This window comes from Suncus etruscus, chromosome 3 (assembly GCF_024139225.1).
Source record: "Suncus etruscus isolate mSunEtr1 chromosome 3, mSunEtr1.pri.cur, whole genome shotgun sequence".
Taxonomy (NCBI): Eukaryota; Metazoa; Chordata; class Mammalia; order Eulipotyphla; family Soricidae; genus Suncus; species Suncus etruscus.
Window position 1 is genome coordinate 129,617,027 of NC_064850.1, and position 16,120 is coordinate 129,633,146.

Here is a 16,120-nt window from a genome sequence, read left to right on the forward strand (position 1 = left end):
GTTCTGACCACATGTAAGGCAAGTACCTTAACCCCTGTACTATCTCACTTTAGCTCCTCCAATATATTATTTTAGTGGGATTTTATTTGAACAAATTTTCAGGTGTAATTTTACTGACCACTTTTATTTCTACTATAGTCTAGTCTTCATTAAAGTTAGTGAAGATTAGGCCCAGAGAGATAGTACAGCGGCATTTGCCTTGCAAGCAGCCGATCCAGGACCAAAGGTGGTTGGTTCGAATCCCGGTGTCCCATATGGTCCCCCATGCCTGCCAGGAGCTATTTCTGAGCAGACAGCCAGGAGTAACCCCTGAGCAATGCCGGGTGTGGCCCAAAAACCAAAAAAAAAAAAAAAAGTTAGTGAAGATTGACATCTGAATGAATATATACTACTTAGAATTGATATTAAGTTTCAGAATTATAATATTAAAAAATCCTTCAGTGCTCACTTCGGCAGCACATATACTAAAATTGGAACGATACAGAGAAGATTAGCATGGCCCCTGCACAAGGATGACACGCAAATTTGTGAAGCGTTCCATATATTTTAATAAAAAAGTAAAATAAAAATCCTTCAGAAAAATGTGTATCACTAATCTGAAGAAAATATTACTATGTCCTAAATGGGCAACAATAAGCATTTGATAATTTTATAGTCAAGTTTATTTAGAAACTGCATTTTCTTTTCTCTACTAGCATTGTTTAAGATCAAATATTATAGCAGTGTTCACATAAATTTCTATGATTAAGATTCAGATAGAGAGAGGAGCTATTTAGTTAATACTCTCGCTCTAGTGCATTCTCATATTTCAGCTCCCGAAATCTTTTCAAAAGGTACATCCAGTTATGTGATATCCCACTTCTTTTTAAAGATCTTAAATGGCTTTTCAATCATTATTCTTCAGTGAAGGATCAAAAGATTTAACATGATTTGTAAAGCCCTCATGATGATGATCTTACTCTATGGCAGATTTAAAATAGCCATAATTTATTTCATACACTACCTAGAAAGGAGGTGGCTATGTCCCTTCTTTCAGAGATACATCACACCTTGCTATCCTCAGGGACCATTCTTGGCAGGTTCAGGGACTTTATGGGGTGCTGGGATGGAACCTGGCTTAGCTGCAAGGCAAGAACCCCATCTGAAGGACCTATACAAAGAAAACTATAAAACACTGCTTCAAGAAATAAGGAAGGACACATAAAAATGGAAACACATACCCTGCTCATAGATTGGCAGGATTAACATAATTAAAATGGCAATACTCCCAAAGCATTGTACAGATTTAATGTGATTCCTCTAAAGATACCCATGACATTCTTCAAAGAAGTGGATCAAATACTTCTAAAATTCATTTGGAACAATAAACACCATGGAATAGCTAAAGCACTCCTTGGGAAAAGAAATATGGGAAGCATTACTTTCCCCAACTTTAAACTATTACATAGCAATAGTTATCAAAAAAAGCCTGGTATTGGAATAAAGACAGACCCTCAGATCAGTGGAATAGGCTACAATACTCAGAGAATGTTCCCCAGACATACAATCACCTAATTTTTGAAAAAGGAGCAAGAAATCATAAATGGAATAGGGAAAGCCTCTTCAACAGGTGGTATTGGCATAACTGGTTATGCGAACTCAGGCCCCCAGCTAACACCATGTATGAAAGTAAAATCCAAATGGATTAGAGACCATGATATCAGACTTGAAACCATAAGATATATAGAACAGCATGCAGGTAACACAGTCCGTGACATTGAATCTAAAGCATCTTTACAGAGGAAACAACACTCTCCAAACAATGGAAGCAGAGATAAACAGATGGGATTATATTAAGCTGAGAAACATCTGCACTTCAAAGGAAATAGTGCCCAGGATACAAGAGCCACCCACTGAGTGGGAGAAACTATTCACTCAATATCCATCAGATAAGGGGCTAATATCCAAAATATACAAGGCACTGACAGAACTTTACAAAACAAACAAACAAAAAATATCTAATCCCATCAAAAAATGGGAAGAAGAAATGGACACGTTAGTAAAGAAGGAATACAAATGGCCAAAAGGCACATGAGAAAATGCTCCACATCACTAATCATCAGGGAGATGCAAATCAAAACAAGTATGAGGTACCATTTCATGCCACAGAGATTGGCGCACATCACAAAGAATGAGAACAAGCAGTGTTGGCGAAGATGTGGAGAGAAAGGAACTCTTATTCACTGCTGGTGGGAATGTCGTCTAGTTCAACCTTTATGGAAAGCTATTTGGAGATTCCCCCAAAAGCTTGAAATTGAGCTCCCATATGATCCAGCTATACCATTCCTTGGGATATACCCAATATAATACAAAAATCCCTTCCTCACACCTATATTCATTGTTGTGCAATTTACAATAGCCAGAATCTGGAAACAACCAAGATGTCCTTCAACAGATGAATGGCTAAAAAACTGTGGTACATATAAACAATGGACTATAATGCAGCCATCAGGAGAGATGAAGTCATGAAATTTTCCTATACATGAATGTACATGGAATCTATTATGCTGAGTGAAATAAATCAGAGGGAAAGAGATAGACACAGAATAGCCTCACTCATCTATGGGTTTTAAGAAAAATAAAAGACTTTTTTTTTTGGTTTTTGGGTCACACCCGGCAGTGTTCAGGTGTTACTCCTGGCTCTATGCTCAGAAATCGCTCCTGACAGACTCAGGGGACCATATGGGATGCTGGATTCGAACCGTCTATTCTCATAGACAAAGAGAGGAGGGCTGGAAGCAGCTCATGACATGAAGCTCACCACAAAGTGTGGTGAGTGCAGTTAGAGAAATAACTACACGGAGAACTATCATAACAATGTGAATGAATGAGGGAAGTGGAAAGCTTGTCTGGAGTATAGGTGGGGGTGGGGTGGGGAGGAGGGAGATTTGGGACATTAGTGGTGGGAATGTTGCACCGGTGAAGGGGAGTGTTCTTTACACGACTGAAACCCAACTATAATCATATTTGTAACTAAGATGTTTAAATAAAGATAGTAATACAAAAATAAGAGATTCGTAAGAAGTACACAAAGATTTTTGAGAAACAATACATTATTCTGAAAACTGAGATAAGACATTATAACCAAGAATCTGGTTGAATAATGGTGACAAAAATTGCAGAGAGGGCCTGGGGAGGCTCAGGGGTTAAAGCACTAGTCTTTTGTGGAGCTGGGTCTTTTGAATTCCTGTTACTAGATAACTCTTACCACCAAGAGTGATCCTTGAGCACAGAACCAGGGGTAAAGTACAAGCACTGCTGGTTGTGGTCAAAAACCAAAACCAAACTAATGAAAATACCCCCTCCCCAAAAGTGAAAAAGAACAAAAAGCAGAGACTCATTCCCAGGAATAGGGATTTTTCCCTCTTTAATCAAGTTATCTTCCACATATGTACTGTTATCTATGGCTCCTGATCTTCCATCCTTTTGATAGATCTTTGAATAAAATATCCTCATCCATTTAATAAACAATTACTGCTCATCGCACTGATCTCATCTCCCTATCATTACTATATACTGAGTATGTGAGCGGCAAATACCTTTTCTTTTTGTTTACACATCTTACTGGAGCAATAGTATAGACACTCGGTGTGGGCACATAGCTGACCCACTTATGATTTTTACAATTCTAATGGTTCTCTGATCCTCAGCTGGAGTGAATTTTATGCACAGAGTCAGGAGTAAGACCCAAGTAGAGCTGGGCTTGGCCCCAATATCACAAACCAACTCCCTCAACTAAAACCCAAAGCCCCCAAATCGGATTTTCTTATTGAAAAAATTGTAAAGAAACCTCATCAACCTTGTGATGGTAATTTAGACCTCAAACTTGAGTTGACATCAGAATGAGACAAGATTTCAGGAAGGCTTTTGATAGATCAAGTATAATTTGCTGCAGAAAGAAATATAAACAAACCTGTGTTCAGAGATGAACCATAGTAGACTAAAAATTATATATTATTTGGAATTGTCTCTATTGAGAGATGTTGTCTCTGTCATTGCTCTCTGACTTGTTGATGAATAAAATGTAATAGAAGTGATTCTTGCCATAATCTGGGACCAGATCTTAAGACTTCCTATCTCTTTCTATCTTTTATCTTTCACTGGGATCTTTTTTCTAGAGGGTGAGGAAAGCGGTTTGGGTTTGCAGACCCCAGAAGCTATTCTTGAGTCTCTCCGGTCATGCCCTGGACTCTTGGCAGTGCTTGGTGGGGGGGACTGAATGTTGTGCCAGGGATTAAACTAGGGTCAGCTGCATGCCCAGCAAATGCCTTACCTCCTGTACTGTCTAGTCCTCCATGCAAGTCTTGAAGCCTTAGCTAGAGGTTTTACCTGAGAATCTCAATTGAACCATCTTCTCAGACATGGAAAAAGGACAATATTACCTAATATATTCAGGATCAGTCTTTCCAAAACATGTCCTTATTTTGAATGTATTATTTTGAGCTGAGGTAAATTGGGGCCTGGCAGGCACATGAAATATCTACTCCTTTTTTGTTTGTTTGTTTGTTTGTTTGTTTGTTTAATTCCCACCACCTGTGTTGAGAAATATCTACTCCTAACTCAATTATTTAGAAGAATGAAAATTGGGGATCTTATCTAGAATTAAGGTTGTTATAGAAATAACTTTTCTATTGGAGAAATCTATCTACATAGTAAGGTAAACAACTAATGAAAGTGCATTTGGTTTTTATCATCTGAGTCATTCTTTTTTTGGTCCGGTGAGTTCCCCACCTCTCTCCTGGTAACCACTGGCTCTGATACACTTCTTTCATGATATTTTCACCTCCCCCCAGTTACCCCTTCCCTCCCCACACATACAATGAGTTACAATCTATCCAGGTAGATTGCTGATTATCTATGTAATAAAATTTGTTTTTCTTTTACTAATCTATTTGATATTAATTTGATTGCTTGATATGCCTGGGAAGAAACTATAGGGAAGTTCTTTCCTTCAGACTAAAATCAAGTGGTCAGCACATGAATTTATCCCCCAGATAAATGCAACCTCCAACTGAATATGGGACAGAAAAATCACCCAGTTAAATCCTACATAAATTTGCAACACATAAAAAAAATTACAGAGTACAATAAAGTGGTTGTTTTTAAGCTGCTATACCTTGGGGTAATGGGTTATGCAGCTGGGGTTGGAGAGATAGTAAAGCATGTAAGGTGCTTGCCTTACACACAGCTTACATGAATTTGACCTCTGGCACCTCCTATGGTCCCTGGAGCTCACTGGGACTGATCCCTGAGTGCAGGAATAGGAGTAAGCCTTGAGCACAGTGGGGTATGCCCCCCAAACAAAAACAAACAACAAAAAAAATGTTATGCAGCACAGGTAACTGGATTAAAAATGCCTAATTTTTTTTTTTACCTGTGCCTTGTTCCTTAACTATCAGTTTTCTGAATTAACGTGACCTCTCTCTCACCTTTCTTGATCCTTTCGCTTTTGCTTATGAGAATTTTTTTCAAGGAAATTCTTCCTGCCCCTCTAGATTAGTATCTTTTAGTACAAGAGGTTCTTCCATTGAATATATTTCTTTCCATCAGAGCAGTTGTCTCTGATTATTTAATCAACAGCAGTCCCCACCTTTAGATGGAAAATTCCTTGACAATAGAAAGCAAGACTCTCTTTGATCACTACTTAATTCTCCCAGTCCGGCAGTGTGTCTGGACATAGTAAGTACTGAATAAATATTTGTCAAGTAGATGAATGAAATATTTGATGCAGCTGATAAGGATTCCCTCCTCACCATGACCTTTAATAACCGCCACTTTTCTCTTTCACACTCTGTAAACATTTGGATTCAAAACCATTGTAATTGGGAAAAGACAGAGCAGAACTTCACTGCTCCTGTCTTGCTATTGTCTGTGAAAGCAGATCAACACAATCAGGGTTGCTGAACATCCTTTTTCCCAACCCCCTGTACAGGTGAGGACAGGAATCTGAGCATTGCTTCTGGGCATGTGTGGGCACAGGAGTGCAGAGAGAAATAACAATCAGAGCCTGCTCACTGTTGCATAGTTGTTGGCAGATGTAAGTTGAAAAAGGAACTTTCCTAAGAATCTGAAAAAAATTATGGGGCTCAAAATAAAAAATTCTGTTTCTTCACAGTACCAGGGATCAAACCTAGGGCCTCACACATGTAGGGCTGATGCTCTACCCTTGCCTAAACTCCAGCCTTTAAGTTTAACTTTAGAAGCAAACTTTTGCTAGGCTGTGAACTTTTATATCTTACTTTCCAACTAAAACCGGAGGAAATAAATGCTGCATGCATAGATGAAAATTTTATTCCCTTTCAAGAGCAAGTTTTCCCAGAGGTTTTTTTCCTTGGGGGCACACCTGGTGGTGCTCATCGGCTACTCCTTGCAAACTGCTTGACGGTCACTCATAGTGCTTGGAGGACCACACATTGCTGGGCATCAATCCCAACATACAAGGACTATTAAGTTTACCCAATATTTTTAATCCCTAATTTGGATTCTATTTTTTTTAATGCATTTTTCAGGGCTGGAGAGATAGTATAGTGTATAGGGCGCTTGCCCCGAAAGCAGCCAACCCAGATCTTATCCTTGGCAACCTCTATGACCCCAAAGCACTGCTAAGAGTAATTCTTGAGTTCAGAGCCAGGAGTAACACCTGAGCATTGCTGTGTGTGATCCCCAACCTATACTTCTTTATTCATTTAGTTCCATAGATGTAGAGATAATGGAAATAGCTTTTCTTAAAATAATTTCATTTCTGGGCCTAAGGGTTAAGGGTTAAGGCACTTGCAAATGGTTTCCCCAGCATTTCCAAGAGTGGTCCCTGAGCACTAAGCCAGGTCTAAGTTGTGAGCATTGCCTAAACATTATTCCTCTGCAAGTCCCTCCCTCCCTCCATCACTGTTTCCCTGAAGCATACAGGCCCACCCTTGGTTGGCAGTGCTTAGTTTAGGGGGAAATGTATTTAGCTTAGAAGATTAAGCCCAGGGCTTTACCATATACTTTCTTCATGTTTTGCCTCCCCAAGTGTCCTCAGGGGTTTTGGGGTGGTGGTGCCTGGGACATAATTGATTGTACCCCATCAACTGTGCTGGTGGTTCTGTGATAGAACCTGAAGGTTTGGTGCTGCCCAAGATGTGCAGTCCTCAGCCCTGCTGTTCCGGTCACACCCAGTGACACTAGGGAATTGAGTTCTGGGTCCTGTGCCCTGACCCTCACATGCCCTTTGCTCCACCTTTCTGCTCTATTTCTTGATTAGTTTTGACATTTTTACTATGAGTGAAAAAAAACCCAGGTCACATAAATGTTCTGCTCTTCTCATTTCCATTTCATGATTTAAATGAATTTTAAATAATTTGCCCCATTATTTTCCCCAACAAACAAATCTATGCACAGCATTTGATCAAGTGGGTCCAGCAGAGCTCTAGTGAGAGTAATAAAGTTCTCCAGGGACTTCTGCTACTTTTGCTCTTCCAAAAAGAACATCCCGAGAGAATGCCAGGCTACTTGTAGATGGACATATTCGAGGTCATTTTCAGGAGCTCTCACACCTTGGGACTTTACCCAATCCCATTGCTCCGCGTTCCCCTCCCTCCCTAAGTGTACAATACCTCCCTTGTCCCTTTTGAACCTGTAACAGATTAAAGAGGCAGATGCAGGCCACCTTTGATCTCTCATCCTTGGGGGTTAAGGGAGGGCAGACACCTGGCGGCTGCCGAGCTGGAAACAAAACACAGGCCCAGACTGGAATTATCTAAGGGGGCGCAGCTCGGGCCAGAGTTGCAGCTGGATGAGTGAACAGGCACAGAGAGCAACGCCCGCGGAGGGGCAGAGGGTCCAAAGAAGTGACTCCGTACAATGTTTTGTGGCCCTGCCCTAGAGGAATCTTTCTTCGTTTTGTTTTGTTTTGTTTTAGTTGTTTGGGTCACACCCCTCAATGTTCAAGGCTTACTACTGACTTTGCACTCAAGGATCACCCCGACTTTGCCTCCTGCGGCCCCCAGGTAAATTGAGTTTGAGACCCCTGACTGCTAAACTATACAGCAGCGCCCTGGAAAAGACCAGGCAGCTGTAGTGAGAAAAAGAAAGTGATTATGTTCCTAAAAATATCGCGACATACTTAGCTGTGCAGAAATGCCGAGAAGCAATTTTGATGGAAATTGAGGAAGTTTGCAGAGAAAGGATTTAAAAACTCCTCTTCCCTAGTTTAGCCCAAATCTCTTTCTTACTGGGGTTTTCTTGGCACTCGGATCCTGTAACTAGTGGGAAACAGAGCTGATGAGTTGTCCAGACTTTTGCTGAGACTGCACTGCCCCCTGGTGTCTTCAGAATGTTTTACACCACCACAGAACCATTTTTGGGGGGGCGGCGCTCAGGGGTTGGTTACTCCTGGCTGTCTGCTCAGAAATAGCTCCTGGCAGGCTCGGGGGACCATATGGGTCGCCGGGATTCTAACCAGCCACATTAGGTCCTGGATCGGCTGCTTGCAAGGCAAACACCGCTGTGCTATCTCTCCGGTCCCTATAAAACCATTCTTAACACACTCCCTGTTTTGTTTTTCGGGGACACATCCTGGAGCTGTGTTCAGGTATTGCTTCTGGCTCTGCACTAAGGCCACTCCTGGCAGGCTCAGGGCACCATATAGGATGCCAGGGCTCAAACCCAGATCAGCTGCATACAAACCTGCTGTTCTGTTGCCCTGGCTTCACATGTGTTCTTATTGACATTCTTATGCCTATGGAGCTGTATAAGGCTGTATGAACTGTATAAAGCTGTACATATTTTCTGGGATTTGTAGTTTTAAACCTCAACTATAGATGTAGTTCAACAAGTCACAAAACGAATGTGTGTGTGTGTGTGTGTGTGTGTGTGTGTGTGTGTGTGTGTGCATACTGGGAATCAATCCCAGGGTCTCACACATATAATGCTGTGCTCTGATGTTGAGCCACACCCGGGACTCATGAAATAAAAGTTTGAAATCAATAATCCTTTTCCACATTCTGTGGAATTTTGTGACAAGTTTTTTCGTTTGTTTTGGGGTCACACCCAGCAGTGTTCAGGACTTATTTCTGGCTTTGTGCTCAGAGGTAGGAGGCTTGGAGGGCGATATGAGTTGCTGGATGGAGGAGAGGCTCAAACTCAGGTGGCCATGTGCAAAGCTAACCCCCTGCCCACGAGCTATCACTCCATCCCTCCCTATCACTCCATCCCCAATTTCCTAGGATTTCCAAGTAGCTTTTAAAAGAAGTCAACTAGAAGCAAAGATGACAGTTTTTAACATACAAATGGTTATGCAAGTTACAATTGGCTTGCCTATGCATTTTACTTATTTCGAGGGGTTTGAAACTCATGGTCAGTGCCCAAGTGATCATATATAGCACATTTCAGGCTCCTTAATGCCTGGACTAGGTCTCTGAAATCCAGGTTAGATCTCTAACATGCCACAAAGTCTCTTGAACACTTTCAGGAACAATATTCTCCATCATGCCAAAAAAGAATCCTCCCAAGTACTGCCAGATATGGTCCAGAAACAGAAAAAGAAAAAAATGAAAAACAAGATAAAGAGAACATTCCTGACACATCTTGACCATATCACTGTGATGAGTCCTCAGAGAGTCCATCCTTTCTCCATCCTCGTAGAGCAAGAGCCTGTTAGACCTTTAGGACCCGGGTCAAGGGACGTCCTCTTCGGTTATTCTTTCAGGGAAAGAAATTTGACAGGCTTTTCAAGTAATTTTTGAGCAGAGGCATTTGAGAGTAAACTGACCTCGATCCTAGCTCTTCTTTGCCTCAGTATAGATTCTGAAGATCCCAGATGTCATCAGCCTGCTTCCGAGGCCTTGGTTGACTCTGCCATGAGGAGAAAGGTTTTTCCCCACATCTCAGCAGATTGGGTCACATTTCATGTGGTGCTTCCAGGTCCTCTTTATCTCGATTAGGAGTCATCAGTGCCATTTTCTCCCCTTCCTTTCCCTACCTTGGTGGCATATGTAATTCTCTACTTCTATCACCCATGGCATATTTTTCTGTGAACTCCTTACTACATAAATTATAAGCTGCCTTTTCTCTGTCTTTTGTTAGTTATATTAATTTATTTTTGTTTTGGAGTGATGCTCAGGGTTTGCATCTGGTGCTGCTCTCTCAGATCATTTCTAGTGGAGCGCAGGAAAACATATGGTGCACTGGGGATTAACATTAGATCAGCCTCATGCAAGGAAAGTGCCTTACCCACTATACTATCTCTCTAGACCCCCCCCTTTTTTTTTTGTCAGCATCATTACAGGCTTTGACAAAGTAACCCAAAAGGTAGTGGGAAAATTTCCTCTCCTCAAACCTTTTTTTTTTTTTTTTTGGTTTTTGGGCCACACCCGTTTGACACTCAGGGGTTACTCCTGGCTATGCGCTCAGAAATCGCCCCTGGCTTGAGGGGACCATATGGGACGCCGGGGGATCGAACCGCGGTCCGTCCTACGCTAGGAGGTAGACACCTTACCTCTAGCGCCACCTTCCCGGCCCCACCTCAAACCTTTCTAACTTTGGCCAAATTATTGGAATCCACTATGCTAAATCTTACTCAGATCCTTAGTACTAGCTTGGCATCAAGCATGAAGAAATCTCACTGAATGAGCTGTGGCAAGGGATGGAGCAATAGCATAACAGGTAGGGAGTTTGTCTTGTATGCAGCTGACCCAGGTTAGATCCCTGAGCCCAACCAGAAATGATCCCTGAGTGCAGAGCTAGGGTGAACTTTGAGTATAGCTGGGTGTGGCCTCAAAACAAGCCAAAACAAAATAAAGAATGCTTATATAATATTTAAAGTGTTAATATTTGAATTGCATATTTGAACAAGGAGTGACCAATATAATTACTATGTGTTTGTTAAATAAAAGTAAATATGCACCGGGGACAGGGAGATAGCTCAAGTCATAGAGTACATGTCCACAATATTCAAGTTCCTGAATTTGAGGCCTTGGTCCTCTTCCTATATCTTCACTCCCCCCACTGAAGCTCCTGAACATCAGTAGAGGTGATGCCTAAAAATATTCACTGTGGGGCCAGAGAGAAAGCAGAGGAGGTCAGGATCCTGCCTTACAATGTAGCCAACACCAGTTTCAAGCCTTGACACTGCACATGGTCCCATGAGCACAGCTAAGGGTTACTCCTGAGTAAAGAGCTAGGAACAGCTCCAGTAGTCCCAAAACAAATTAAAAAAAACTTCACCACAGTGTATAATGTTAATCTTTAAGACAAGTAAAGTGGAGAGATAGCATGGAGGTAAGGCGTTTGCCTTTCATGCAGAAGGTCGGTGGTTTGAATCCCGGCATCCCATATGTTCCCCTGAGCCTGCCAGGAGCGATTTCTGAGCATAGAGTCAGGAGTAACCCTTGAGTGCTGCTGAGTGTGACCCAAAAACAAAAACAAAAAGAAAAAAAAAGACAAGTAAATCAGTTGCAAACTCTGAAAATCAGTTGCAAGGTTCTAAACCTTCTAGATATTTTTCTTATTTAGTATAGTATCTTTCAAATCTTGCATGTATGATATGGCAAGAGGGAATATTACTTTTTAGTACATAAATTTATTTTATTTAGTACATAAAATTTATTTTATTTAGTACATAAATTTACTTTATTTAAAGATCATGTACTTCATAGCTGATTATAATGCATTTCATTCTAGGCAAGAAGGATGAATATATTTTTTAAAAAAGCCAAAATAATCTTTCATTGTTGGAATAAGAATATTAAAGTATACTTACTTTTGATCGATTTCTGCCTTTAGAAATAAAACTGGGAATGGTGTTTTTTTTTTTTTTTTTTAGTTTTTGGGTTACACCCGGCGGTGCTCAGGGGTTACTCCTGGCTGTCTGCTCAGAAATAGCTCCTGGCAGGCACGGGGGACCATATGGGACACCGGGATTTGAACCAAACACCTTAGGTCCTGGATCGGTTGCTTGCAAGGCAAACGCCGCTGTGCTGTCTCTCTGGGCTCGGGAATGGTGTTTTTTAAAAATTATTATTATATTTTGTTTTTGTTTGGTCGATTCCAAGCGTTGCTCAGGGCTGACTACAGACTTTGCATGTAGGGATCACTCTTGATGGTGCTCAGGGGATCTTATAAGGTTCTGGGGACTGAACCAGAATAGGCCATATGCAAGGTGAATGCCCTACTGATTGTATTACTGCTCTGGCCCCAGGTGTTCTGTAAACATTTGCAAGTTATATTCAGACTTCTACAAAATGGAATGGGTGACTGACTGATAAATGTTACCAATAACCACAAATGATGGTATAAAATTATACATCATGTGAGAACCTAGAAATATATATGTATTCTTTTTTAAAAAAGCAGATGAGAATTAGGAAATTGGACCCTCTGATGTGATTTCAAAAAGCACACAGTCAGGGATCAGAGCAGTGGTGCAGCGGTAGGGCATTTGCCATGCATGCGGCTGTCCTAGGATGGACCGCAGTTCAATCCCCCGGCGACCTGTATGGTCCCCAAAGCCAGGAGCAAACTCTGAGTAATTGCTGAACTTCACCGAGTGTGGACCCCCTACCCCCCAAAAAAATAAAGCATACAGTCATCAATGAGCTGAATGGGGCTTGCAGGATGTAGTCTGGTTTCTGGAAAATTCCAGTGCACTCCAAGCAAACCTGGCAGTGGACAATTTCTGAACAGCTGTTTATTTCCAAAATTATTTTTTATGAGTTGTAAGTTGAATCTTTATATAAAGACATTATCCACACTGCAGAAATAAATTCATCTAGTGTATTCATCATTTTTATTTGGCATGTGACTTTCAAAAATGTTGACTGGCATTCTCTAAGTCCAAAGCAAAAGTGCAAGAGTATTGTTTTCTGAAACTTCAAACAAGCACCTCATGTATTCTGTTTATAAGAAATTCCTAAATAATTTCTATGGCAATGTCTCGAAATATTAAAAAAATTCTGATTACACATACTTGTCTAAACTATATTCTGAAATCAAGAGTAGACAGTTGTCAAATAAGCAAAGTGGTCACTATCTGGTTCAAAATCACCTTAATATTAACTTTTCTATACTAAGCACACTGAGATAAAGCTAAGTCTATTCAATTAAAAATTTGGGGATTTTGGGGGCTGGAACGATAGCATAGCAGTAGGGCGTTTTCCTTGCACGTGGCCAACACCAGACAGTGCTGGGTTCGATTCCTGGCATCCCATATGGTCCCCCAAACCTACCAATAATGATTTCTCAGTGCAGAACCAGGATTCATCCCCGAGCACAGCCAGGTGTGACCCAAAACCTCCTCAAAAAATTGGGGGATATTTTTTGGGGGAGGGGAAGCACACACCCAGTAGTGTTTAGGACTTATGACTTTGTGCTCAGGGATCACTACTGATGGTGCTCCTGGAACTCTATGGGATGCCAGGTTTGTATGCATTAAAAGTAAGCACTTTTACATCTGTATTGTCTCTTCAGTTACAATTAAAAGCTTTACTTTTAGAATCTGTGAAAGATTAAGTTACTTGATTCTTTGATGAAATCATTTAACCACCTATCATTGCTCCTTCCAACTTTTCAAACTCCTTTACCTAGTCTACAAAATTTTGGGTTATCACTTGTCTATTTCATTACTTGTTTATTTCACCACTTCCATATGATTTCCATGTTCTCCTTCACCAGTTTTTTTAGGTGTCAACTATATAGGCCTGCATTTAGTGAACAGTTTTCTCTCAGTTCTGCCTCTGGCCTATGCCATGTGCACTTTCCTTACCTGGAATTCAAAAAAGACTATTTTGAAGAAGAAACAGTACCTTTTTCCTACCACACATGTTTTGGCTACACTAGGATCTGTACAGCCCTCGTTTCTCTGTTTATAACACCTTTATCTAGAGAAAATAATAATTATTTGCTTGTTACCACATATATCTCAGGCTTTCTGCTTCTTGGAGTCAAGGCAGTGCTTTTATTAGTATTCTGTTACAGACTTAGGAGAGCATTGTACCTGCACACAATAGGTACTCAATGCTTTTTAAATGAAGAAAGAAATTCTTCTTGTAGAAGTGTTGGGCTACACCCACAAGTGCTTAGGGTTCACTTCTGGTTCTGTAATCAGGGATCACTGTTGGCCATGATTGGGGGACCAAAATGTGCTGCTGGGAATTGATTGACTCTGTGATAGTTGTATTTAAGGCAAATTCTGTAACCCCTGTACTATCTCTCTAGCCCCATAAAAGAAAAAATCCTTAATTATACCTGATTCTTTTTATTTGGGCCCAAACCAGTGGTAATCAGAAGTTACTCCTGCTGTTGTTCATGGGGCCATATGATAATCATGCAATCAAATGTGAGGTGGAGTCAGATACCTTCATAAAGGTGAAAACAGATTTTGAACTTGAACTCTTCAGGAGCTAGCTTTCTGAGTAGGTAATTCCTCCCACACATACTCATACATAGCTAATAGTGTTTTACTTGTAAGAAAACCTGTGGGCCGGAGAGATAGCATGGAAGTAGCGTGTTTGCCTTGCATGCAGAAGGACGGTGGTTCAAATCCCGGCGGTTCGAATCCCGGCATCCCATATGGTCCCCCGAACCTGCCAGGAGCGATTTCTGAGTGTAGAGCCGGGAGTAACCCTGAGCATAGCCAGGTGTGACCCTCCCCCCCCCAAAGAAAACCTAAATGAAAAGTCTTGATGAACTCATTCTATTTTTTAGAATCTGTTTTAAGGAAATAATCAGAGACATTATTTTTACCTTGTTCCCTTACAATCTATTCCCAGCAGAACAACAAGAATAATGCTTCAAAAAACTAAGGTGCATTTTCTAAAATTTAGAAATTGCTCTTATTTTACTTGAGAGACCAAATCCTTCCAACTGTAGGCGAAGTCCTACATAATTTATGCTATTTATGAATTTCATGTTATTTTTTTCTTTGGGACTATCTATAATGAGATTTATTTTTGTTCAAGGGAAACAAAAGCATCATTAAAAAGAGAACTGCAATGTTCAGAAAGAAGCTTAGAAAGTTTATATTCTGTTTCTTTTTTTTCCTTTAAAAAGACTATTTATCTATTTTGGGGGGCACTTCCCAGTGGTGTTAGAGTCAACAGAGCTAAACTTGATGTGCGTAGGAGGCCATGTGGTATAGAAACCTAACTTGGGGCCTTGTTCATGCTAGGCACCTATTCCAGCCCTCTGAGCAAGATCCAGGGCTCTGCTTCTTTCTTGTCTCAAATAAATAAATGAAAAATATAACAACAACAAAAAACAGAGATTAGAGAGATTAACATCCTATGATTTCAGAGCTCCAGGTGGAAGAGTATGACTTATCTATGACTTATTCAGTCTTCTAGGAAAGATATTATATAGATTCTAATGCCTTGGATTATAAGTTTATGTATTTTATTTCCTTTGAAATTCTTCATTCATTGCTTAATTTCACATGGTGAGAATATAATCAATGTTGGGTTTTAGTATGATGTGAAAAGTAAACATTCAGTTTGCAGACTCTGTGTGTGTGTGTGTGTGTGTGTGTGTGTTTTAGTTGAAGAGTTATATCAAGCCAGAGAAATAGCAGGCTGACCACATGCTTTGATTCTGGTTCTGGTTTTGATTTGGTTCCCTGAGCACTCCAGAAATGATATCAAACACAGAATTGAGAGTAGGTCCTGAATATCACCACTAGGTATGACCAAAATAACAAAGCCAAAACCAACCAACAACCAAACAAAAAATGTAAATCATAACGCAAATAAATGATTATGGTATTCATTATAAGGTATTCATTCTATTTAAAAATCAGTGATCTGGGGCTGAAGAGATAGCATAGCAGTAGGGAGTTTGACTTGTCAAACCAGGTTCTATCCCTGGCATCCAATATGGTCCCCTGAATCCGCAGGGAGTAATTTCTGAGCAGAGAGTCAGGAATAACCCCTGAGCACTGCCAGTGTGGAAGAAAAAAAATCAGTGACCTGATTTTTCATCTCTTTTCTCTTCTTATATTACATCTAAGATATTTTCTGTTGCTTTAAGGAGAGAGTGAGAGAGAGAAAGAGAAAAAGAGAGAGTATATTCAGTCACCATTATCTGTGCCTCAAATAAAAGAATCCTATAA

At 40.5% G+C, this 16,120-nt stretch overlaps 1 protein-coding gene, 1 long non-coding RNA gene and 1 other non-coding gene across 8 annotated transcripts in view; 1 reads left to right on the top strand and 2 right to left on the bottom strand.

Annotated features, from left to right (window-relative positions):
* Positions 1-16,120, bottom strand: part of DLGAP1 (DLG associated protein 1) — an 882,390-nt gene that overhangs the window by 133,911 nt on the left and 732,359 nt on the right. The window lies entirely within an intron of this gene.
* LOC126005525 (U6 spliceosomal RNA) lies at positions 441-547 on the top strand. Its single transcript, XR_007494576.1, has one exon. It is a non-coding gene; the product is annotated as a U6 spliceosomal RNA (small nuclear RNA).
* Positions 10,303-10,627, bottom strand: LOC126003852 (uncharacterized). The gene is made up of 2 exons (XR_007493829.1): positions 10,543-10,627; positions 10,303-10,350 (listed from the first exon to the last, which is right to left on the bottom strand). It is a non-coding gene; the product is annotated as an uncharacterized LOC126003852 (long non-coding RNA).